The following is a 24,182-nucleotide window of genomic DNA, read 5'->3' as shown; positions in this document are numbered from 1 at the left end:
GTGAGAGACACACACACACACACAGACAGACAGAGACACTGACAGAGACACACTGGGGGGACTGTCCCAGCACACTGTTGGAGGACTCCCGGTGCTGCAGTCGGTAAGTAGAAAATGTTTTATTTATTGATTTTTAAATTTTTTTTTATTTTTTATTAATTTTTTTTCATTGATTTATTGGTTGATTTATTGATGTATTTATCATTTATTATTGATGATGGCTCTTTATTTGTAAAACTGAAGTGTTTAATGTTGTAAACTTCCCTTTAAACCCCCCCACCCCCCCATTCCCTACACCTGATTTGTAACCTATGCCTGATTTTCTAAAGTGTAGACAAGGTTTTTTCGAACGTACAAAAATCTTCACTTACTCCATTCAAAGTTAGTTTGGAGTAAGTTTTCACTGCCTAAACTTTGAATACAGGCATAAGTGGCCGGACGCGGCCCCTTTTGAAATAAAATTCTGTTCCAAAGTGAAACTGTTCTAACTGACTAGAACTGGAGCAAACTAAATGCCGAGAATTCAAATTTCTAAGATACTCCATTCTAAACCAGTTGCTCCAAAAAAACAGGAGCAACTCAGGCCGAAACTTGGTCCCTTTCATACTATCTGTGGTCTCTAACTCACTCACTTGTTCATCATTCTTCCAGATACTGCTTTCGAGATCTACCAATTGACATCCATTTCCTGTAGCAATCGCTCATTTTAGTTGTGCTGGCTTGATGTCTGGAGTGGGATAACTGACCTCAGTGCGCCTTGGGAGGGAAGATCAGGTCGGGTTCCCGTTCTTGATTGTTATTTATTGACTCCTGCTATAAAGTGTGTGTGGAAATCAAACTAATGCATCGAACCTTTATATGGTCCAATAGCTTGGTCATTTGGGCTAAGTATTAAGGGGCTGTCAGTAATAGTTTGTAGTGCCTTTGGGAGAGGAATTGCAATCAGATAAGTGGCTCAGTGGGTAACACGCTTGCTTCTCAGTCAGAAAGTTGTGGTTTTAAGTCCTGTTCCAGAGACCTGAGCACAAAAGTCTAGGCTGACAGTCCAATGTCGTACTGAGGGAGTGCTGCACTGTCGCAGGTGCTGTTTTCGGATGTGATCTTAAACCAAGGCCCTCTCAGGTGGATGTATAAGATCCCAGGACACTATTTTGAAGAAGAGCAGGCGAGTTACACCCGGTGATCTTGATCCCTCAATCAACATCACTAAAAAAGAAACACTGCTGTTTGTGGGACCTTCCTGTGCGCAAATTGGCTGCTGGGCAGTCATGACAACAGTGACTGCACTTCATAAAGCACGGCATTGGGTGTGAAAGGCGCTATCTAAATGCCAGTCTTGCTTTCAGTTAGCAAATAAAACGGGTTTGCAATCAGTGACACGCTTACAGATAGCAGCGGCTCGTTCAGAGCCCTGCAGCCACCACGCACCGGATTGTGTCCCCGGGGACTGCGTGCATGCCTGGCTGGCGCTGCTGCTGCCCGTTGGTCCACTTGTCCACTTGTGTGGCGCTGGGCCAGCGGTGTCATCTTGCAGGGGCTTTCTGCGCGTTTCCGCGGCCGAGCAGGACGCCGCTGTTGCTGGTGCGCGTCGGCTGGTGACATTTGGAGGTGACTGATGCTCGGTATTTGTTTTAGAGTCGGTGCAGGGTCGCGAGTCTGCAGCTCCTCATTGTGCAATTTATTTTGTTCTTTCCCACTTCAGGTTTTATTCCTGAGTGACAGAGAAAAGAGCAACTTCTTACCCCCCCCCCCATCCCCCCATGTTTACATTTGACTAGAAAAGTGATTTCAAAATACAGTACATGACAAGAAAGGTAGGATTTATTTAACAAACATTTTATTAGTTATAGTTTGACCAATGCAGTCTTTTTACCTGCTGACTTGTTAAGTACTCAACCCCAGTCGTGTGAGGGTGTTGTCAGCTATTCGTAAAGCTGTGATTTATATTTAATGTAATTAAAGTTAAATGTATTCTATAATCATTTAAATTATATGAAAAGTGAGGGTAACATGGCTTTATTGATAGGCGCACTAGTTGATGCCGGTTGGGTGTCACGTGAGTGGGTGTTGTTATGGTCTGAGAGCAATTTTTAGAAACCTCTTGAGCATTTTCATGTCCATCCCCCCATCACTGCGTACGTTTATTTTATACACGCATTTATTCATTTAGTTTAAGTCCAGAAGAATGTCTCAACTCTTGACTTGTTGAATAACAGGTTTCTGCTGACAAAAAAAACAAGAACTAACCATCTATCGGGTCTGTGACATTCCTATGAATTTTTATGCTTTGAGAATACTTTCCAACTGACTAAAAGTGAACACTTTGCCATCTTGCTTGCTCCTTGAGAGGTATGCTGTATTGGTATGGATCGCTGTTTGTGTTTAATAAGTTAGAAGTGTTGGTTTAACAGCTGGTATATTGTCTGATTTTTACCTCTCAAAAAAAAACGATTGTCTGTGTGATCCTGATAAAGAACACCAAAGTGTACACAGTTGTGTTCCATCTTCCTCAGCTGCTTTTTCAGTTAGCTTGATGTCTGACATTTGGAATCCTATTGCAATGTTTCACAGTCTCCAAACTACTAAGCAAACTACATGAGCAGAGTTTCTGTTTGCCTGATATCCAATGAACATTCTCACTTTCGAGGGAGACACCCCACTTACAGAAATTCAGAGAGATTAGACTTACATTGGAAAAAGCCAAAGCTTTGGAAAACTCATGTGTAGGTGTACTCCTGTAGTTCAACCAGCTAAAGCCATGTAGCTTACCAGTGCAGAAAATTGGTGATCTTCGAGCTGCTTCTCCAACAAGGATAACTTTACCTGTTTGGCTATGGGCTTCAACTGTCACCATGAACAGAGCGAGAAGAACCCCAGCTTTTGCAGATCCCATTGATAAGCCAAGTGTTCAATTATTGTCAGTAATACTAAATCTGCTGTGGAGTTTAGACTTGGTGCCAGTTTTCCATTATACATTGCCAACTTGATCCCAAAGAGACCTTGTTTCCCTTCCCCCTACTCCTGAAGAAGTATAGACTCATCATCATAGGCAGTCCCTTGAAATCAAGGAAGACTTGCTTCCACTCCAAAAATGAGTTCTCAGATGACTGCACAGTCCAATTACAGTCTCTATCACAGGTGGGACAAACAGTCGTTGAAAGAAAGAGTGGGTGGGGAGTCGGTTTGCTGCACGCTCCTTCTGCTGCCTGCGATGGTCCTCCGCATGCTCTCGGTGACGAGACTTGAGGTGCCCAGCGCCCTCCCGGATGCTCTACCTCCACTTTGTGCAATCTTGGGCCAGGGATTCCCAGGTGCTGGTGGAGATGTTGCACTTTATCAAGGCGGCTTTAAGGGTGTCCTTGAAACGTTTCCTCTGCCCACCTGGGGCTCGCTTGCCATGTAGGAGTTCCGAATAGAGTGCTTGCTTTGGGAGTCTCGTATCGGGCATGCGGACGATGTGGTCCACCCAATGGAGCTGGTCCAGTGTAGTCAGTGCTTTGATGCTGGGGATGTTGGCCTGATTGAGAACACTGGTGTTGGTGCGTCTATCCTCCCAGTGGATTTGCAGGATCTTGCAGAGGCAGCGTTGGTGATATTTCTCCAGCACTTTGAGGTGTCTACTGTATATAGTCCATGTCTCTGAGCCATATAGGAGGGTGGGTATCACTACAGCCCCGTAGACCATGAGCTTGGTGCCATATTTGAGGTCCTGGTCTTCGAACACTCTCAAGCAACCGAAGGCTGCGCTGTCACACTAGAGGCGATGTTGGATCTAATCGTCGATGTCTGCCCTTGCTGATAGTAGGCTCCCGAGGTATGGAAAATGGTCCACTTTCGTGGATTTTGATGACCGGAGGCACAGTCCTGTGTGGCGGGGCCAGGTTGGTGGAGGACCTTACGGATGTTTAGTGTAAGGCCCATGATTTCATACGCCTTTGTGAAGGTGTTGACGATAGCTTGGAGTTCAGCTTCTGAATGTGCGCAGATGCAAGCATTGTCCGCGTATTGTAGTTCGATGACAGAGGATGGGATGACCTTTGATCTAGCCTGGAGACAACGACGGTTGAACAGGTTCCCATTGGTTCTATAGTTTAGTTCCACTCCAGCGGGGACCTTGTTGAGCAAGAGATGGAACATTGAAGTGAGGACGATCGAGAAGAGCGTTGGTGCAATGACGCAGCCCTGCTTGATCCCGGTCCGGACGTGGATTTGGTCTGTGGTGGATCCATTGATCAGGATCATGGTTTGCATGTCATCATGGAGCAGGCGGAGGATGGTGACAAACTTTTGCGGGCAGCCGAAACGGAGGAGGACACTCCATAGTCCCTCGCGGTTGACAGTGTCGAAGGCTTTTGAGGTCAAAGAAGGCCATGAATAAGAATTGGTGCTGTTCCCTGCACTTCTGTCATTGTCGTGTGGTGAACATAACAAGAACATGAGAAATAGGAACAGGAGTAGGCCATACGGCCCCTCGGGCTTGCTCCGCCATTCAATAAGATCATGGCTGATCTGATCATGGACTCAGCTCCACTTCCCCGCCCGCTCCCCACAACCCATTATCCCCTTATCGTTCAAGAAACTGTCTATTTCTGTCTTAAATTTATTCAATGTCTCAGCTTCCACAGCTCTCTGAGGCAGCGAAGTCCGCAGATTTACAACCCTCTTAGATAAGAAATTTCTCATCATCTTTGTTTTAAATGGGCGGCCCCTTATTCTAAGATCATGCCCTCTAGTTCTAGTCTCCCCCATCAGTGGAAACATCCTCTCTGCATCCACCTTGTCAAGCCCCCTCATAATTTTATACGTTTCGATAAGATCACCTCTTATTCTTCTGAATTCCAATGAGTAGAGGCCCAACCTACTCAACCTTTCCTCATAAGTCAACCCCCTCATCCCCAGAATCAGCCGAGTGAACCTTCTCTGAACTGCCTGCAAAGCAAGTATATCCTTTCATAAATATTGAAACCAAAACGGCACGCAGTATTCCAGGTGTGGCCTCACCAATACCTTATATAGCTGTAGTAAGACTTCCCCACTTTTATAATCCATCCCCTTTGCAATAAAGGCCAAGATACCATTGGCCTTCCTGATCACTTGCATACAACCTGTTGCGTATCTGTAAAACATGCACTCCCATGTTCCGCCACCAGGGAGTGCATCCCCTGAAGTCCCAAGGGATCCCAACATCCCTTGGGAGCACTGTATATAAGCCGGCCCCTAAGGCTTGTTCCTCACTCTGAAGTGTCTTATTAAAGACTGAGGGCACTGTTACTTTAACCTCCCTGTGTGCAGTCTCATCTGTGTTAGGAATACAACAACTGGTGACGAGAATACTTATCCAACGCAAAGATGAAGCAAACTGTGGGAATCCTGGAGAAGTTCTCGAAGGGTGAGGACTGGGAAGCCTATGTCGAACGGCTAGACCAGTACTTTGTAGCCAACGAGCTGGGCGGAGAAGGAAGCGCTGCAAAAAGGAGAGCGGGCCTCCTCACGGTCTGCGGGGCACCGACCTACAGCCTCATGAAGAATCTTCTGGCTCCGGTGAAACCCACAGATCCGTCATATGAGGAGCTGTGTACACTGATTCGGGAGCATCTTAACCCGAGGGAGAGCGTGCTGATGGCGAGGTATCGGTTCTACACGTGCCAGCGATCTGAAGGTCAGAAAGTGGCGAGCTACGTCGCCGAGCTAAGGCGACTTGCAGGACAATGTGAGTTTGATGGCTACCTGGAGCAAATGCTCAGAGACTTTTTTGTACTGGGCATTGGCCACGAGACCATCCTACGAAAACTTTTGACTGTAGAGACACCGACCCTCAGTAAGGCCATTGCGATAGCACAGGCGTTTATGTCCACCAGTGATAAAACCAAACAAATCTCTCAGCACACAAGTGCTAGCAATGTTCATAAATTAACTGGAACTGTGTTTGCGAGCAGAAATGTACAGGGCAGAACCCACGAGTCTGCAACTGCCAGCAGGCCTCAGGTGACCCAGATGACTCAAGAGTCCGCAACAAAGGATGAATGCAAGGCAATTCACACCTTGTTGGCGTTGTGGATGCTTCCATTCAGCCTATTCATGCCGCTTCAAAGGTTATGTTTGCAAGAGCTGTGGAACAATGGGGCACCTCCAACAAGCTTGCAGACAAGCTGCAAAACCTATTAACCACCACGTGGCAGAGGAAGATCGGTCCATGGTGGATCAAAGCAATTTCGAGCCTCAGAGAGAGGAGGCAGATGCTGAAGTACACTGGGTGCACACATTTTTGACGAAATGTCCACCTATAATGCTAAATGTAAAATTGAATGGCTTACCTGTAGCCATGGAACTGGACACTGGCGCTAGCCAATCCATCATGAGTAAAAAGATGATTGAGAGACTGTGGTGCAACAAGGCACTCAGACCAGCCCTGAGCCCCATCCACACGAAACTGAGAACGTATACCAAAGAGCTTATCACAATGCTGGGCAGCACCATGGTCAAGGTCACCTACGAGGGCACGGTGCACGAACTGCCACTCTTGATTGTCCCAGGCGATGACCCCACACTGTTTGGAAGGAGCTGGCTGGGCACAATCCGCTGGAACTGGGATGACATCCGAGCGCTATCACATGTCGATGAGGCCTCATGTATCCAGGTTCTTAACAAATTTCCTTCCCTTTTTGAGCCAGGCATTGGAAACTTTTCTGGGGTGAAGGTGCGGATCGACTTGGTCCCAGAGGCACGACCCATTCACCACAAGGCGCGAGCGGTACCTCACATGATGAGGAAGAGAGTGGAAATCGAGCTGGACAGACTGCAATTCGACGGCATCATCTGCCCAGTGGAATTCAGCGAGTGGGCCAGCCCGATTGTTCCAGTACTCAAAAGTGATGGGATGGTCAGGATTTGCAGCGATTATAAAGTAACTATTAATCGTTTCTCGCTACAGGACCAATACCCGCTACCTAAGGCAGACAACCTATTTGCGACGCTGGCAGGAGGCAAGACGTTCACCAAGCTCGACCTGACTTCGGCCTACATGACGCAGGAGCTGGTGGAGTCTTCGAAGGGCCTCACCTGCATCAACACACACAAGGGACTGTTCATCTACAACAGATGCCCGTTTGGAATTCGGTCGGCTGCAGCGATCTTCCAGAGAAACATGGAGAACCTACTCAAGTCGGTACCACGCATGGTAGTTTTTCAGGACGACATATTGGTCACGGGTCGGGACACCGTCGAGCACCTACAAAACCTGGAGGAGGTCCTCCAGCGACTGGATCGCGTAGGGCTGCGGCTGAAGAGGTCGAAATACGCATTCATGGCAACAGAAGTGGAATTTTTGGGAAGAAAGATCACGGCGGACGGCATTCGGCCCACAGACGCCAAGACAGAGGCTATCAGGAACGCGCCCAGGCCACAGAACGTCATGGAGCTGCGGTCGTTCCTGGGACTCCAACTATTTTGGTAACTTCCTACCGGGGTTGAGCACCCTCTTGGAGCCCCTACATGTGCTATTGCATAAAGGTGAGAACTGAGTATGGGGAAAAAACCAAGTAATAGCTTTTGAGAGAGCCATAAACATTTCATGCTCCAACAAGCTGCTTGTATTGTATAACCCGTGTAAAAGACTTGTGCTGGCATGTCACCCGCCATCGTACGGAGTCCGGTGTGTATTACAACAAGCTAACGTGGCGGGGAAGTTGCAACCTGTCGCCTATGCCTCCAGGAGCTTGTCGAAGGCTGAGAGGGCCTACAGCATGATTGAGAAAGAGGCATTCGCGCGTGTGTTCGGGGTAAAGAAAATGCATCAGTACCTGTTTGGCCTCAAATTTGAGCTGGAAACCGATCACAAGCCCCTCATATCCCTTTTCGCTGAAAACAAGGGGATAAATACTAATGCCTCAGCCCGCATACAAAGCATACACTTGTGCTAACAGTGTATATCTATACCATCCGCCACAGGCTAGGCACCGAGAACTGTGCGGATGCTCTCAGTCAGCTACCATTGCCCACCACGGGTGGAAATGGCGCAGCCTGCAAACTTGTTGATGGTGGCGCAGCCGGCAGACTTGTTGATGGTCATGGAAGAGTTTGAAAATGATAAATCACTTGTCACGGCCCGCCAGATTAGGACTTGGACCAGCCAAGATCCTCTGCTGTCTCTAGTAAAAAAACTGTGTACTGCATGGGAGCTGGGCGAACATCCCCGTTGAAATGCAAGAGCTAATCAAGCCGTTCCAGTGGCGAAAGGACGAGCTGTCCATTCAGGCAAACTGCCTGTTGTGGGGTAACCGCGTAGTGCTACCCAAAAAGGGCAGGGAGACGTTCATCTCGGATCTCCACAGCACACACCCGGGTATAGTAATGATGAAAGCGATAGCCAGATCCCACGTGTGGTGGCCCGGTATCGACTCTGAATTAGAGTCCTGTGTACGGCAATGCAGCGTGTGTGCTCAGTTGAGCAACGCGCCCAGAGAGGCACTCCTATGTTTGTGGTCCTGGCCCTCCAGACCATGGTCAAGGATCCATGTCGACTATGCGGGCCCGTTTCTCGATAAAATGTTCCTGGCGGTGGTGGATTCTTTTTCAAAATGGATTGAATGTGAAATAACGTCGGGAAGCACCACCACCGCCACCATTGAAAGCCTGAGGGCCATGTTTGCTACCCACGGGCTGCTTGACATACTGGTCAGTGACAACGGGCCATGTTTCACCAGTGCCGAATTTAAAGAATACATGACCCACAATGGGATCAAACATGTCACCTCGGCCCCATTTAAACCAGCCTCCAATGGGCGGGCAGAGCGGGCAGTAGAAACAATCAAACAGAGCCTAAAACCAGTCACAGAAGGCTCACTCCAAACTCGCCCGTCCCGTACTGCTCAGCTACTGCACGAGACCCCACACGCTCACAGGGGTGCCCCCGGCTGAGCTACTCATGAAAAGGACACTTAAAACCAGACTCTCGCTGGTTCACCCCAACCTGCATGATCAGGTAGAGAGCAGGCGGCAGCAACAAAATGTAAACGATGGTCGCGCCACTGTGTCACTGGAAATTGATCTTAATGACCCTGTGTATGTGCTAAACTATGGACATGGTCCCAAGTGGATCGCGGGCACAGTGATAGCTAAAGAAGGGAGTAGGGTGTTTGTAGTCAAACTAGACAATGAACAAATTTGCAGAAAGCACCTGGACCAAACGAGGCTGCGGTTCACAGACTGCCCTGAACAACCCACAGCAGACACCACCTTTTTCAAGCCCACAACACACACCCAAAGGATCAAAGACACCATGCCGGACCAGGAAATCGAACCCATCATGCCCAACAGCCCAGCAACACCAGGCTCACCTAGCAGCCCTGCAGGGCCAACAACACGCTAGCTCAGCGAGGGCACAGCCAACACACCAGAACAGACAGTTGTACCGAGGTGGTCCACCAGGGAAAGAAAGGCTCCCGACCGCCTCACCTTGTAAATAGTTTTCACTTTGACTTTGGGGGGGGAGTGATGTTGTGTATCTTTAAAGGATGCACTCCCATGTTCCGCCACCAGGGAGTGCATCCCCTGAAGTCCCAAGGGATCCCAGCATCACTCGGGAGCACTGTATGTAAGTCGGCCCTTAAGGCCTGTTCCTCACTCTGGAGTGTCTTAATAAAGACTGAGGTCACTGTTACTTTAACCTCCCTGTGTGCAGTCTCATCTGTGTTAGGAACACAATACTATCCTTTTGTGTTTCATGCACAAGTACCCCCAGGTCCCGCTGTACTGTGGCACTTTGTGATCTTTCTCCATTTAAATAATAAGATCATGTCCCTTGTACCCCTTAGTGGACGAAATCCGCATTGAGACTCTGGGAGGAGCTCTTCAGCCACAGGGAGAAGATGGTTGAGGAGGATTCTAGCGATCACTTTCCCAGTGGCCGACAGCAGGGAGATTCCTCTGTAGTTGCTGCAGTCGGACTTGTCCCCTTTTTTAAAGATGGTCACGATCACTGCATCTCTGAGATCTCCCAGCATGCTCGCCTCCCTCCAGATAAGAGAGATAGGTCATGCATTCGTGTCAATAGTGCTTCTCCACCATATTTTAGTGCCTCGGCGGGAATTCCATCTGCTCCTGATGCCTTGTTGTTCTTGAGCTGACGGATGGCCTTTTCTACCTCGTGTAGGGCTGGGGTTTTGCTGAGATGGTGGCAGGTAGCATGCTGCGGGATGGAGTCAAGGACACTTGTGTCAAAGGCAGAGTCTCAGTTAAAGAGATCTTTGAAGTGCTCCTTCCAGCAGACCCTGACTGCCTCGATGTCCTTAATGAGTGTCTCCCTCTTCTTACAGCAGTGGGGTGGGGCCTTGGGTGCTTGGGCTGCAGGTGGACTTAACTGCGGTGAAGAATCCTCGCACATCATGGCTGTCGGCTAGCTGCTGAATCTCCTGTGCTTTCTCCATCCACCATGTATTCTTTAGGTCGCGTTTTTTTTTATTGGACCTTGGCCTTCAACTGTCTGTCGAGCTGCTTTGCTGCAACCGAATTGGGTTGCTGCTTTAAGTTCAGAAATGCCCTGCGCTTGCGGTTTATTAGCTCCTGGATCTCCTAGTCATTCTCGTCAAACCAGTCCTGGTGTTTCCTGGTTGAGTGACCGAGTGTCTCTTCGCAGGTGCAGACTTGGTGCCAGTCTTCTCTTATAAATTCACCAACATTGCCAACTTGAGCCAACTTGATCCCTTCCCCTACTCCTGAAGAAGAATAGACTAGTTGACAGTTGGATAACTGACAATTGCAGGTTTAAGCTCTTGCTAGTTAGACAGCAGATGCCAGGAATTTGCCACCAGAAGCATGCTGAGCACCATGGATCATCATAAAATGTGTGAATGCATTACCACCATTTCCCTCATCACAGTATGGATATATACCTTGCCCCATCAAAGGATGGTTCTACCAGTTTGATGTGTGGACCTTTAGCAGGAACTGTACATTTTAAGTAGTTGATTGTCAGAAAACAATGTATTTAAAACACATGTTCTCAAAAGGCTGACCTAAAAGGCTGAGCTCTGGTCTCTACTATCAACAATAAGTCCAGTCGAGGTAAATTAGGGCACTGGGTACATTAAGAAGGATTGGTTTTAGGCTTATTTCCGATGCTGAAATAATTCCAAAAGACCAATATAACGGGCCATCTCAGGGAAGAGATTTTATACCATCTAAACTTGAATAGTATAAAAAATTGCAGCTGAGATTGCTATTGCAGCACAAAAATGTTGGTTAATAATTGCAAAAGTAATGGCCTGGAAATCCCAGCCTTCCCGGGTCTGTACGGAGTGTGTGTGGACCTAGAAAGGCATTGCAAAAGCCGGTTTTCAGCGCACAATGCACATGCTGGAGCTTGACAGATCCTCTGCATCTCGGGAGCGACGACATTTGCATAAGCAAGATTGCGGTATTTACCCATATCTTGTCCAGCAAATATCCTGAAAACTCTTGCGCCTGATAAAAGCAGGCGCATAACCTACTTTTACAGGCGTAAGATTTTTAAAACATATAAAAATATAATTAAATTAAATGAAAAAAACACATTTTATTGTTTAAAAACCCTGTCCACTAAGGTAAGTTTATTTTTAACCCTAGTTACAAAACTTTTAAAAAAATTGGAAAAATATTGTTTTTTTCTAAGGCATTTATAACTTTAATTTCAATTAATTTTAATTATGTGAGATATTTTTACATTTTTTATTATGGTGTTTAGTGTGTTTTTTTCCTCATTAATAGCAATGAGAACTCGTAGATACGGAGTTCTCATTTCTATTAATGAGAAAGCTGTGAAACACTGTACCTGATGTGTGACTGCACCTTCTGTGTGGGAACCTGGAGGACGGGAGTGCGCTTCGCAGCACAGGAAGAGAAGGCCTCCCCAACGGAATCCCACGCTCCTCCGGGACCACCAGGTAAATTCGTTTAAAAATTTCCGGTCAGAGGCGTTGGTCCGAAAGAAGCTTCCGACTGGAATTTCAGGGCCAATGATGCACCAATGTAAAAATAACATTTAAAATGTAAATGCTGATCCTGCAAAATGCTTTTTTTTTGTTTGATTGTTCTGAAAAGATGTGACAATAAGTATAGCATTGAATGTTCATCTGATACATCAATTAGTTTCAATCCAATGGTACACAGATTACTGAAAGTACAACAATAAAATGTGCAAACTTGCACCACTCATTAACACTTCAACTTGTGCTGTCAAAACTCTAACGCTGAATATATTTATTTTCTGTTTCTTACAAAAATGTTTAGAAACTGTGTTTCTGTGGTTCATTAATCATTTCATCTTAAGAACTTTCTGTTATATATGTAAACTTGCATATACTCTTTACAGCCACCAGAGGGCTCATCCCCTGGAGTCCCAAGGGATCCCATAATCCCTTGGGAGCACAGATATTTAAGGACGCCTCACAGGTTCGAGAGGCACTCTGGAGACCTGCAATAAAAGACTAAGGTCACACTTTACTTTGAGCTCATAGTGTTCAGTCTGACTCTTTCTCCATGATTAACAACAGGCGACGAGATACAGATAGCGATCACAAAGATGCAGAGAACAGTGGGCATCCTGGAGAAATTCTCGGAGGGAGATGATTGGGAAACTTTTGTGGAGCGACTCGACCAATATCTTGTGGCTAACGAGTTAGATGGGAAAGAGAGTGTTGCCAAATAAAGGGCGATCCTCCTCACCGTCTGTGGGGCACCAACATATGGCCTCATGAAGAATCTGCTCACTCCAGCGAAACCCACGGAGAAATTGTACGATGATTTGTGCACACTGGTCCAAGAGCATTTGAACCCGAAGGAAAGCGTTCTGATGGCGAGGTACCGGTTCTACACCTACAAAAGGTCTGAAGGCCAGGAAGTGGTGAGTTATGTTGCCGAGCTAAGACGCCTTGCAGGACATTACGAATTTGAAGGACATTTCGAGCACATGCTCAGAGACTTTTTCGTACTTGGCACTGCCACGAAACCATACTTCGCAAACTTTTGACTGTAGAGATCCCAACCTTGAGTAAGGCCATAGAGAAAGCCCAGGTGTTCATTGCCACCAGTGACAATGCTAAGCAAATCTCTCAGCACACAAGTGCTGCTATAAGTACTGTGAACAAAGTGATGTTGTTTTCAAATCGCAACGTACATTGCGGGTCACACATACTGCATCTGCACGTCCGCAGATGTCTCAGAGTCCACCATCAAGGGTGATGAGTGCAAGGCCATTAACACCTTGTTGGCGCTGCGGGGTGATCATCATTTCCATTCATGCCGCTTCAAAGGGTACGTTTGCAAGGGCTATGGAACAATGGGACACCTCCAACGTATGTGCAAGCGAGCTGCAAATCCTGTTAAACCTGCAAACCACCATGTTGCAAAGGAGGGCAGATCCACGGAGGATCACGACGAACCAGAGCCCTCAGACTGAGGAGGCAGAAGTGCATGGGGTGCACACATTCACGACGAATTATCCCCCGATAATGCTGAATGTTGAACTAAATGGACTCCCGGTGTCAATGGAGCTGGACACAGGCGCGAGCCAGTCCATCATGGGCAAAAAGACAAAAACTCAAGGCCAGTTTTAACTCCAATTCGTACGAAACTAAGAATTTATACAAAAGAACTGATTCCCATAATCGGCAGTGCTACTGTAAAGGTTTCCTACGATGGAGCGGTGCACAAGCTACCACTCTGGGTGGTACCAGGCAATGGTCCCATGTCGCTCGGCAGGAGCTGGCCGGGAAAGATACGCTGGAACTGGGACGACGTCCGAGTGCTATCACCCGATGACGACACTTCGTGTGCCCAGATCTTAAACAAGTTCCCTTTGCTGTTCGAACCAGGCATCAGGAAATTCCAAGGAGCAAAAGTGCAGATCCACCTAATTCCGGGGGCGTGACCCATCCATCACAAGGCGAGAGCAATACCATACATGATGAGAGAAAGGGTAGAGATCGAGCTAGACCGGCTGCAACGAGAGGGCATCATTTCACCGATTGAGTTCAACGAATGGGCCAGCCCGATCGTTCCTCTCCTCAAGGGAGACGGCACCATCAGAATCTGTGACGATTACAAATTAACTATCAATCGTTTCTCCCTGCAGCACCAATACCCACTATCAAAGGCCGACAATCTCTTTGCAACGCTGATGGGTGGAAAGACGTTCACGAAGCTGGATCTGACTTCAGCCTACATGACGCAGGAACTGGAGGAATCATCAAAGGGCCTCACCTGCACCAACACGCACAAAGGTCTTTTCATTTATAACAGATGCCCGTTTGGAATTCGCTCAATGGTGGCGATATTACAGAGAAACATGGAAAGCTTACTGAAGTCGGTCCCGCGCACTGTGGTCTTCCAGGATGACATCTTGGTCACAGGTCGGAACACAGTCGAGCATCTGCAGAATCTGGAGGAGGTTCTTAGTCGACTCAACCGCATGGGGCTCAGGTTAAAACTCTCGAAGTACGTTTTCCTGGTGCCTGAAGTGGAGTTCTTGGGGAGGAGGATCGCGGCGGATGGCATCAGGCCCACTGATTTTGAAGACGGAGGCAATCGAGAACGCACTGAGGCCACAGAACGTGACAGAGCTGCGGTCGTTTCTAGGACTCCTGAACTACTTTGGTAACTGCTTACCAGGTCTCAGCACACTGTTAGAACCACTGCATGTCTTACTGCGTAAAGGGGATGAATGGGTTTGGGGCAAAAGCCAAGAAAATGCCTTTGTAAAAGCGAGAAAATTGTTATGCTCTAACAAATTGCTTGTGTTGTATGATCCATGTAAGCGTTTGGTACTAGCATGTGATGCGTCGTCATATGGCGTTGGTTGTCTATTGCAACAAGCTAATGATTTCGGGTAACTGCAACCGGTTGCTTACGCATCCAGGCATCTGTCTAAGGCTGAGAGAGCCGACAGCATGATTGAGAAAGAAGCGTTAGTGAGTGTTTATGGGGTAAAGAAAATGCATCAATATCTGTTTGGGCTAAAATTCGAATTGGAAACTACCCATAAGCCACTCGTATCCCTGTTTTCCGAGTGTAAAGGGATAAGTACCAATGCATCGGCCCGCATCCAGAGAGATGGGCGCTCACGTTGTCCGCATACAACTACACCATCCACCACAGGCCAGGCACAAAACTGCGCCAATGCTATCAGTAGGCTGCCATTGCCCACCACGGGGGTGGAAATGGCACAGCCTGCAGATTTAGCCATGGTTATGGAAGCATTTGAGAGTGAGCAATCACCCGTCACTGCCCGGCAGATCAAAACCTGGACGAGCCAGGACCCCTCATTGTCCCTAGTCAAAAGCTGTGTACTTCACGGGAGCTGGTCCAGTGTCCCAGTGGAAATGCAGGAAGAGATAAAGCTGTTCCAGCGGCGCAAAGATGAAATGTCTATACAGGCAGACTGCCTTCTGTGGGGCAATGGAGTAGTGGTTCCCAAGAAGGGCAGAGACACCTTCATCAGTGACCTCCACAGTACCCACCCAGGCATCGTAATGATGAAAGCGATAGCCAGATCCCACGTGTGGTGGCCTGGTAGCGATGCGGACTTAGAGTCCTGCGTTCACAGATATAATAAATGCTTGCAGTTAAGCAATGTACCCAGGGAGGCACTGCTAAGTTTACGGCCTTGGTCCTCCAAACCGTGGTCTAGGGTACACGTCGACTATGCAGGCCCATTCTTGGGTAAAATGTTCCTTATGGTTGTAGATGCGTACTCCAAGTGGATTGAATGTGAGATAATGACGGCTAGCATGTCCGCTGCCACTACTGAAAGCCTGCGGACCATGTTTGCCACACACGGCCTATCTGATGTCCTGGTGAGCGACCACGGGCCATGTTTTACCAGTGCTGAGTTCAAAGAATTCATGATCCGTAACAGGATCAAACATGTCACATCTGCCCCTTTTAAACCAGCGTCCAATGGTCAGGCAGAGAGAGCAGTGCAAACCATCAAGCAGGGCTTGAAGAGGGTAACTGAAGGCTCACTGCAGACTTGCCTCGTCCAAGTCCTGCTTAGCTACTGCACGAGACCCCATTCGCTCACTGGGATCCCACCTGCTGAACTGCTCATGAAAAGAACACTTAAGACAAGGCTCTCGTTAGTTCACCCTGATCTACATGAACAGGTAGAGAGCAGGTGGCTTCAACAAAGTGCATACCATGATAGCGCAAATGTGTCACGCGAGATTGAAATCAATGATCCTGTATTTGTATTGAATTGTGGACAAGGTCCCAAGTGGCTTCCCGGCACTGTCGTGGTCACAGAGGGGAGCAGGGTGTTTCGGGTCAAACTTTCAAATGGACTCATTCACCGGAAACACTTGGACCAAATCAAACTCAGATTCATGGACTATCCTGAGCAACCCACCTTGGACCCTACCTTTGATCCCCCAACATACACACCAGTGGCAACCGGCACCACGGTTGACCATGTCGCTGAACCCATCATCCACAGCAGCCCAGCATGGCCCAACACACCAGGCAGCCCAGCAAGGCCAGCTGCACAGCAGCCCAGCATGGCCCAACACACCAGGCAGCCCAGCATGGCCCAACACATCAGGCAGCCCAGCATGGCCCAACACATCAGGCAGCCCAGCAAGGCCCAACACACCAGGCAGCCCAGCAAGGCCCAACACACCAGGCAGCCCAGCAAGGCCAGCTGCACAGCAGCCCAGCGAGGGCCCAACAAATGATTCAATAATACCAGCTTTCACACCGAGACGATCAACCAGGGCAAGAAGGGCCCCAGATCGACTCACATTGTAAATAGTTACACTGTTGACTTTGCGGGGGAGTGTTATATATGTAAACTTGTATTTACTCTGTACAGTCACCCGAGGGCTCATCCCCTGGAGTCCCAAGTGATCCCATAATCCTTTGGGAGCACAGGTATTTAAGGAGGCCTCACAGGTTGGAGAGGCACTCTGGAGACCTGCAATAAAAGACTAAGGTCACACTTTACTTTGAGCTCATAGTGTTCACTCTGACCCTTTCTCCATACATAACACTTTCTGTAAGTTGTTAATGCAGCTTTTTGTAGGAGAGGAAGAACATTCTTTACCCAAAGATTGGTGGGAATGCGAAACTCGTTATGACAGGGAGTGGTTGAAGTGAATAGTATAGATGCATTTAAAGGGAGGCTAGGCAAGCAGATGAGGGAGAAGGGAATAGAGGGTTATGCTGAGAGATTTACACAAGTAAAGACGGGAGGAAGCTCCAGTGGAGCATAAGCGGACTGGTTGGGCCGAATGGCCTGTTTCTGTGTCGTATAGCCTATGTAATCCTGAGTGGTGGAGGTGATTGGAAGGAGCTAAAGATATTAAGGATTAGCTGCATAAGTATAGGAGGGAGGGAGATTATGTTGTAACTTGCTGCATCAAACTGGGAACAGAAAGTCTGAATTGGAATGTATTGCAAGTTTAATGTGGAAATCACAAATTAATTCTTTATTGGTCTTAAACAGTTCTAAGCTACATAGTTCTGGTTTCTCTGATAATTGAATCATAGCCTTATACTTTCTTTATTAGCATGTTTAAATGTTAGAATATCTTTTATAAGGTTTTTTTTGTCTCCAGGTTTTACCTCTTTTCTCCTGAAGACTGACTCACTCTGAATACTGTTATATGGACAATGGTTATCCTCCTGACCTCGTTCAACTGGCTATTCTTCACCTGTGAACCAGGACAGTGAGTGTTGTCCATTGCAGCTGAGCCTGCTTCCATCTTCAAGCAGTTTTCAGCAGGAATTCTTGCATAGCAGTTAGGAGAGGGAGCCCTGGCTGATGTGATTTTCCCTTGCCTAGTTTTGTGGCACTGAGGTCGATTGTCGCATTCCCGCTGTCCTTTAGATCAGCTAAGTCAGCACAGACTGGGGATTGAAACTGGGGCCTTCTGGTCTCAAGACTTGGGATCACAGGATGGCTATTTAAAAAAAAACAAGATTGATTGATTTGTTTGAGTTCAACTAATGAATAATTCACCCAGTTGTAGCTTGCAAGTAACAAGTATAGAACAAAAATTGACCCTTAAACTGAAGTAAAATCTATCAAGAGAACAAATCTGTGTAAAGCAAAAAATGTTCACATTGTTATATTTTTAATTGGCTCTAAGATTCTTTTTCAGTGGGGGAGTAATTCGTGTTTAGCGCTCGAAAGCCAGCTGATGGCAGTTCCAGCGTGCACGCCATTTTCGTGTTGCCGGTAGTGTTGCTGATAAACTTGATCGCTGGGGACATCATCAGCACAGAGATCATAGAAACATAGAAAATAGGTGCAGGAGTAGGCCATTTGGCCCTTCTAGCCTGCACCGCCATTCAATGAGTTCATGGCTGAACATGCAACTTCAGTACCCCATTCCTGCTTTCTCGCCATACCCCTTGATTCCCCGAGTAGTAAGGACCTCATCTAACTCCTTTTTGAATATATTTAGTGAATTGGCCTCAACAACTTTCTGTGGTAGAGAATTACACAGGTTCACCACTCTCTGGGTGAAGAAGTTTCTCCTCATCTCGGTCCTAAATGGCTTACCCCTTATCCTTAGACTGTGACCCCTGGTTCTGGACTTCCCCAACATTGGGAACATTCTTCCTGCATCTAACCTGTCTAAACCCATCAGAATTTTACACGTTTCTATGAGGTCCCCTCTCATTCTTCTGAACTCCAGTGAATACAAGCCCAGTTGATCCAGTCTTTCTTGATAGGTCAGTCCCGCCATCCCGGATCATGACATCTTAGAGTGTGCAATGCTCACTTGTCACCCGATCTCCAATTTTGTTTTGGCCTTTATGGTTACCGGCTGGAGAATGCAACGACAGGCAGAGATGGCATGCGGCAGCAGGAAGCCGGCTCCAGTGAGGATATTTAAAGGGATCATCACCAATCACTCGCACCTGACAGGGTTTTGCTGTTTGAGTGGCTGTGTGCTACCTCCTGCAAATGCAAGAGTTTTCTTTAGTTATTTCAAGGTTAGTTAGTGTCGGAGTGTTCTGGCAAGTACAAAACTCTCTAATTATTTTTCACACACTACAACACTTGCTAAAAGTCATGGGGGCTGTACTGGCAGTTAGCCTCGTGCTCCAGGATCTACGGCGGAGAGAGCGGAGGCAGCGAGAAAGTCAGGAACATGTGCGCAGAGGGAGGAGGAGGACCATCAGGGCTCTCAACAGGAGACCTTACCCACCTAAGGTCTTCAGACAGCACTTCTTCTACCTTCAAAGAACTCTGCCACCTCCTGCAACCAGACCTCTAGCCTCAGACCAGGGTGACCGCAGCTCTCCCAGTGACAATCAAGGTCAATTTCTTTGCCAGCGGATCCTTCCAGTTTGCAGCAGGAGACATAGCTAACATCTCTCAGTTCGTCATCCATCGCTGCATCTGGGAGGGCACAGAGGCTCTTTACACCAGAAGAAGGGACTACATTGGTTTCCCAATCACCAGATAGAAACAGGACGAGCATGCATGTGGCTTTGCCAGGATAGCAGGTTTCCCCATGGTGCAGGGCACGATCGACTGCATACATGTGGTTTTGCGGGCACTGCATAACAATCCTGAGATCCTCCGTAACCGCAAAGGCTACCACTCACTGAATGTGCAGTAAGTATGTGTCCAGACACAGCGAATCATCAATGTCAATCTTAGTACCAGCTACGGTGCCGTCATCCTGCATTCTGTGCAGCAGAACCCGTGCGTGAACTCCCCCTCCGGGCAGCTGGGCCCTGAGCTATTCTTTTCCCCCAGCCTTGTTGTAGCCCATTCGTGCCCAGTGCCTCACGCTGTGCAGATCCTGCTACTACACTAGCCTCTAAAGAACATGTCGTGCAGTATCTGAGCTGGTGTCTGTGAGTGAGAGATGCAATTGTACAGTGTCTGCTTCCTGCTCTTCTTCTCCTCCCTCGCGCGCTCTGGTTTTCTTTTTATTCATTCCTGGGATGTGGGCATTTCTGGCAAGGCCAGCATTTATTGCCCATCCCTAATTGCTTTAGAGAAGGTGGTGGTGAGCCGCCACCTTGAACTACTGCAGTCCTTGTGGTGAAAGTTCTCCCACAGTGCTGTTAGGGAGGGAGTTCCAGGATTTTGACCCAGCAACAATAAAGGAACGGCGATTTATTTCCAAGTCAGGGTGGTGTGTAACTTGTAGGGGAACTTGCAGGTGATGGTATTCCCATGTACCTGCTGCCTTTGTCCTTCTAGTTGGTAGAGGTTGCGGGTTAGGAAGGTGCTGCCAAAGAAGCCATGGCGATTGCTGCAGTGCATCTTGTAGATGGTACACACTGCAACCATGGTGCGTCGGTAGAGGGAGTGAATGTTTAAGGTGGTGGATGGTGTGCCAATCAAGCATGGTGCTTTTTCCTGGATGGTGTCGTGAGTGTTCTTGAGTGTTGTTGGAGCGGCATTCATCCAGGCAAGTGGAGAGTATTCCATCATACTCCTGACTTGTGCCTTGTAGATGGTGGAAAGGCTTTGGGGAGTCAGGAGGTGAGACACCTGCCACAGAATACCCAGCCTCTGACCTGCTCTTGTAGCTGTGATGTATGTAGTACTCAAATCGCTGACTCCACACAGTGTGGTGTTGTAGTACTTGCTGTAACCTTGGTCCTTTATTGTGTAACACCAGAGTACCCCTCAGGTGTGGTGGGCAGCCTTTTATACTCTGTCTCGCAGGTACTTTCGGGTCTCCCACCCACAGTGCCCCTTGTGGCGCACCATTGTAACTATACATTTAATGTGCATGGACAATACATAACAGGAGCTACAGTATTTATGTGGCTGGTCCAGTTAATTTTCTGGTCAATGGTAACCGATGTTGATGGTGATGTTGAATGTCAAGGGGCGGTGGTTAGACTCTCAGTTGTTGGAGATAGAAACATAGAAACATAGAAAATAGGTGCAGGAGTAGGCCATTCGGCCCTTCGAGCCTGCACCACCATTCAATGAGTTCATTGCTGAACATGCAACTTCAGTACCCCATTCCTGCTTTCTCGCCATACCCCTTGATCCCCCTAGTAGTGAGGACTACATCGAACTCCTTTTTGAATATATTTAGTGAATTGGCCTCAACAACTTTCTGTGGTAGAGAATTCCACAGGTTCACCACTCTCTGGGTGAAGAAGTTTCTCCTCATCTCGGTCCTAAATGGCTTACCCCTTATCCTTAGACTGTGACCCCTGGTTCTGGACTTCCCCAACATTGGGAACATTCTTCCTGCATCTAACCTGTCTAAACCCGTCAGAATTTTAAACGTTTCTATGAGATCCCCTCTTATTCTTCTGAACTCCATTGAATACAAGCCCAGTTGATCCAATCTTTCTTGATATGTCAGTCCCGCCATCCCGGGAATCAGTCTGGATAACCTTCGCTGCACTACCTCAATAGCAAGAATGTCCTTCCTCAAGTTAGGAGACCAAAACTGTACACAATACTCCAGGTGTGGCCTCACCAAGGCCCTGTACAACTGTAGTAACACCTCCCTGCCCCTGTACTCAAATCCCCTCGCTATGAAGGCCAACATGCCATTTGCTTTCTTAACCGCCTGCTGTACCTGCATGCCAACCTTCACTGACTGATGTACCATGACACCCAGGTCTCGTTGCACCTCCCCTTTTCCTAATCTGTCACCATTCAGATAATAGTCTGTCTCTCTGTTTTTACCACCAAAGTGGATGACCTCACATTTAGCCACATTATACTTCATCTGCCATGCATTTGCCCACTCACCTAACCTATCCACGTCACTCTGTAGCCCCATAGCATCCTCGTCACAATTCATGCTGCCACCCAACTTAGTGTCATCCGCAAATTTGGAGATACTACATTTAATCCCCTCGTCTAAATCATTAATGTACAATGTAAACAGCTGGGGCCCCAGCACAGAACCTTGCGGTACCCCACTAGTCACTGCCTGCCTTTCTGAAAAGTACCCATTTACTCCTACTCTTTGCTTCCTGTCTGCCAACCAGTTGTCAATCCACGTCAGCACACTACCCCCAATCCCATAGGCTTTAACTTTGCACATTAATCTCTTGTGTGGGACCTTGTCAAAAGCCTTCTGAAAGTCCAAATACACCACATCAACTGGTTCCCCCTTGTCCACTCTACTGGAAATATCCGCAAAAAATTCCAGAAGATTTGTCAAGCATGATTTCCCTTTCACAAATCCATGCTGACTTGGATCTATCACGTCACCTCTTTCCAAATGCACTGCTATGACATCCATAATAATTGATTCCATCATTTTACCCACTACCGATGTCAGGCTGACCGGTCTATAATTCCGTTTTCTCTCCCTCCTTTTTTAAAAAGTGGGGTTACATTGGCTACCCTCCACTCGATAGGAACTGATCCAGAGTCTATGGAATGTTGGAAAATGACTGTCAATGCATCCGCTATTTCCAAGGCCACCTCCTTAAGTACTCTGGGATGCAGACCATCAGGCCCTGGGGATTTATCGGCCTTCAATCCCATCAATTTCCCCAACACAATTTCCCGACTAATAAGGATTTCCCTTAGTTCCTCCTTCTTACTAAACCCTCTGACCCCTTTTATATCCGGAAGGTTGTTTGTGTCCTCCTTAGTGAATACCGAACCAAAGTACTTGTTTAATTGGTCTGCCATTTCTTTGTTCCCAGTTATGACTTCCCCTGATTCTGACTGCAGGGGACCTACGTTTGTCTTTACTAACCTTTTTCTCTTTATTGCTTGGCACTTGTGTGGCGCGAATGTTATTTGCCACTTATCAGCCCAAGCCTGAATGTTGTCTGAGTCTTGTTGCATTCAGAACTGGACTGCTCCGTTTTCTGAGGAGTTGTAAATGGAAGTGAACACTGTGCAATCATCAGCAAACGTCCCCACTTCTGACCTTATGATGGAGGGAAGGTCATTGATCAAGCAGCTGAAGATGGTTGGGCCTAGGACCCTGCCCTGAGGAACTCGATCAGCAATGTCCTGGGGCTGAGATGACCCACAACCATCTTCCTGTGTGCTAGGTATGGCTCCAGCCAGTGGAGAGATTCCCCCCCTGATGCCCATTGACTTCAATTTTATTAGGGCTCCTTGTTGCCTTGATTTCAAGAGCAGTCACTCTCGTCTCACCTCTGGAATTCAGCTCTATTGTCCATGTTTGGACCAAGGCTGCAATGAGGTCTGGAGCCGAGTGGTCCTGGCGGAACCCAGACTGAGCATTGGTGAGCAGTGCCGCTTGAAAGCACTGTCGACGACACCTTCTGTTGTAGGAAAATAGCATGATGGAAATTCAATCTATGACGTTGTCAGGGGAATACTGATCTAATTGCAGAAAACAGACAGGTTACTTATCTAATTAACAAACTGCCATTGTCACTATTTCTGAAGTAATGGCTCAAGAATGAGGAGTCAGGTGGGCAAACAAGGTAAATAAGCTAGACATACCAAATGAATTAAAAGCAAGCCAAGAACCTTCAACTATCAATTGATATGCAATTATAATATAATCAAGGAGAAATAATGTGAGCCACACCCTGGGGACTGCCCCCCAGGAGCACATGGACAGGGACCAAGAAAGGTATAAAAATGTAACCATTTCTGTATTCTGCAGAGTGCTCCACCTCACGCTGTCGAGAGAGGCTCTCCGTGCATATGCTTGAGAAATAAAGATTTGATGTTGAATTAAGACCTACCCGACTCGACACATTAGAAGAATGTGATGATCTCATAGAAACATAGAAATTAGGTGCAGCAGTAGGCCATTCGGCCCTTCGAGCTTGCAGTGCCATTCAATAAGATCATGGCTGATCATTCAACCTCAGTACCCCTTTCCTGCTTTCTCTCCATACCCCTTGATCCCTTTGGCCGTAAGGATCTCTGTTGAAAAGCAACTGAGACAACACGGGCACATTTCACCCGGATGAGGTCTGGTCTCTGAAGTGATACCTCAACACCTGCCATCACTTTGCTGATGATTGAGAGTAGACTGATGGGGCAGTAATTGGCCGGATTGGATTTGTCCTGCTTTTTGTGGACAGGACATACCTGGGCAGTTTTCCATATTGTCGGATAGATGCCAGTGTTGTAGCTGTACTGGAACAGCTTGGCTAGAGGTGCGGCTAGTTCTACAGCACAAGTCTTCAGCACTACAGCTGTGATGTTGTCGGTGCCCATAGCCTTTCCTGCATTCAGTGTGCTCAGCTGCTTCTTGATATTA

The 24,182-nt window shown here is 47.5% G+C and overlaps 1 protein-coding gene across 2 annotated transcripts in view; it reads left to right on the top strand.

Annotated features, from left to right (window-relative positions):
* Positions 1 to 1,730: 1,730 nt before the first annotated feature.
* Positions 1,731 to 24,182, top strand: part of LOC139263202 (spectrin beta chain, non-erythrocytic 1-like) — a 451,700-nt gene continuing 429,248 nt past the window's right edge. Inside the window, exon 1 of one of the 2 annotated variants that reach the window (XM_070878931.1) lies at positions 1,731 to 1,814. The gene's annotated coding sequence lies outside the window, so the exon portion shown is untranslated. Of the gene's footprint in view, positions 1,815 to 2,326; positions 2,350 to 24,182 lie in introns of those variants that run through there. The other variant, XM_070878934.1, reaches the window with a different exon arrangement.

The sequence above is a fragment of the Pristiophorus japonicus genome, chromosome 4, assembly GCF_044704955.1.
Source record: "Pristiophorus japonicus isolate sPriJap1 chromosome 4, sPriJap1.hap1, whole genome shotgun sequence".
NCBI lineage: Eukaryota > Metazoa > Chordata > Chondrichthyes > Pristiophoridae > Pristiophorus > Pristiophorus japonicus.
This window is presented reverse-complemented; position numbering and strand designations above follow the sequence as displayed.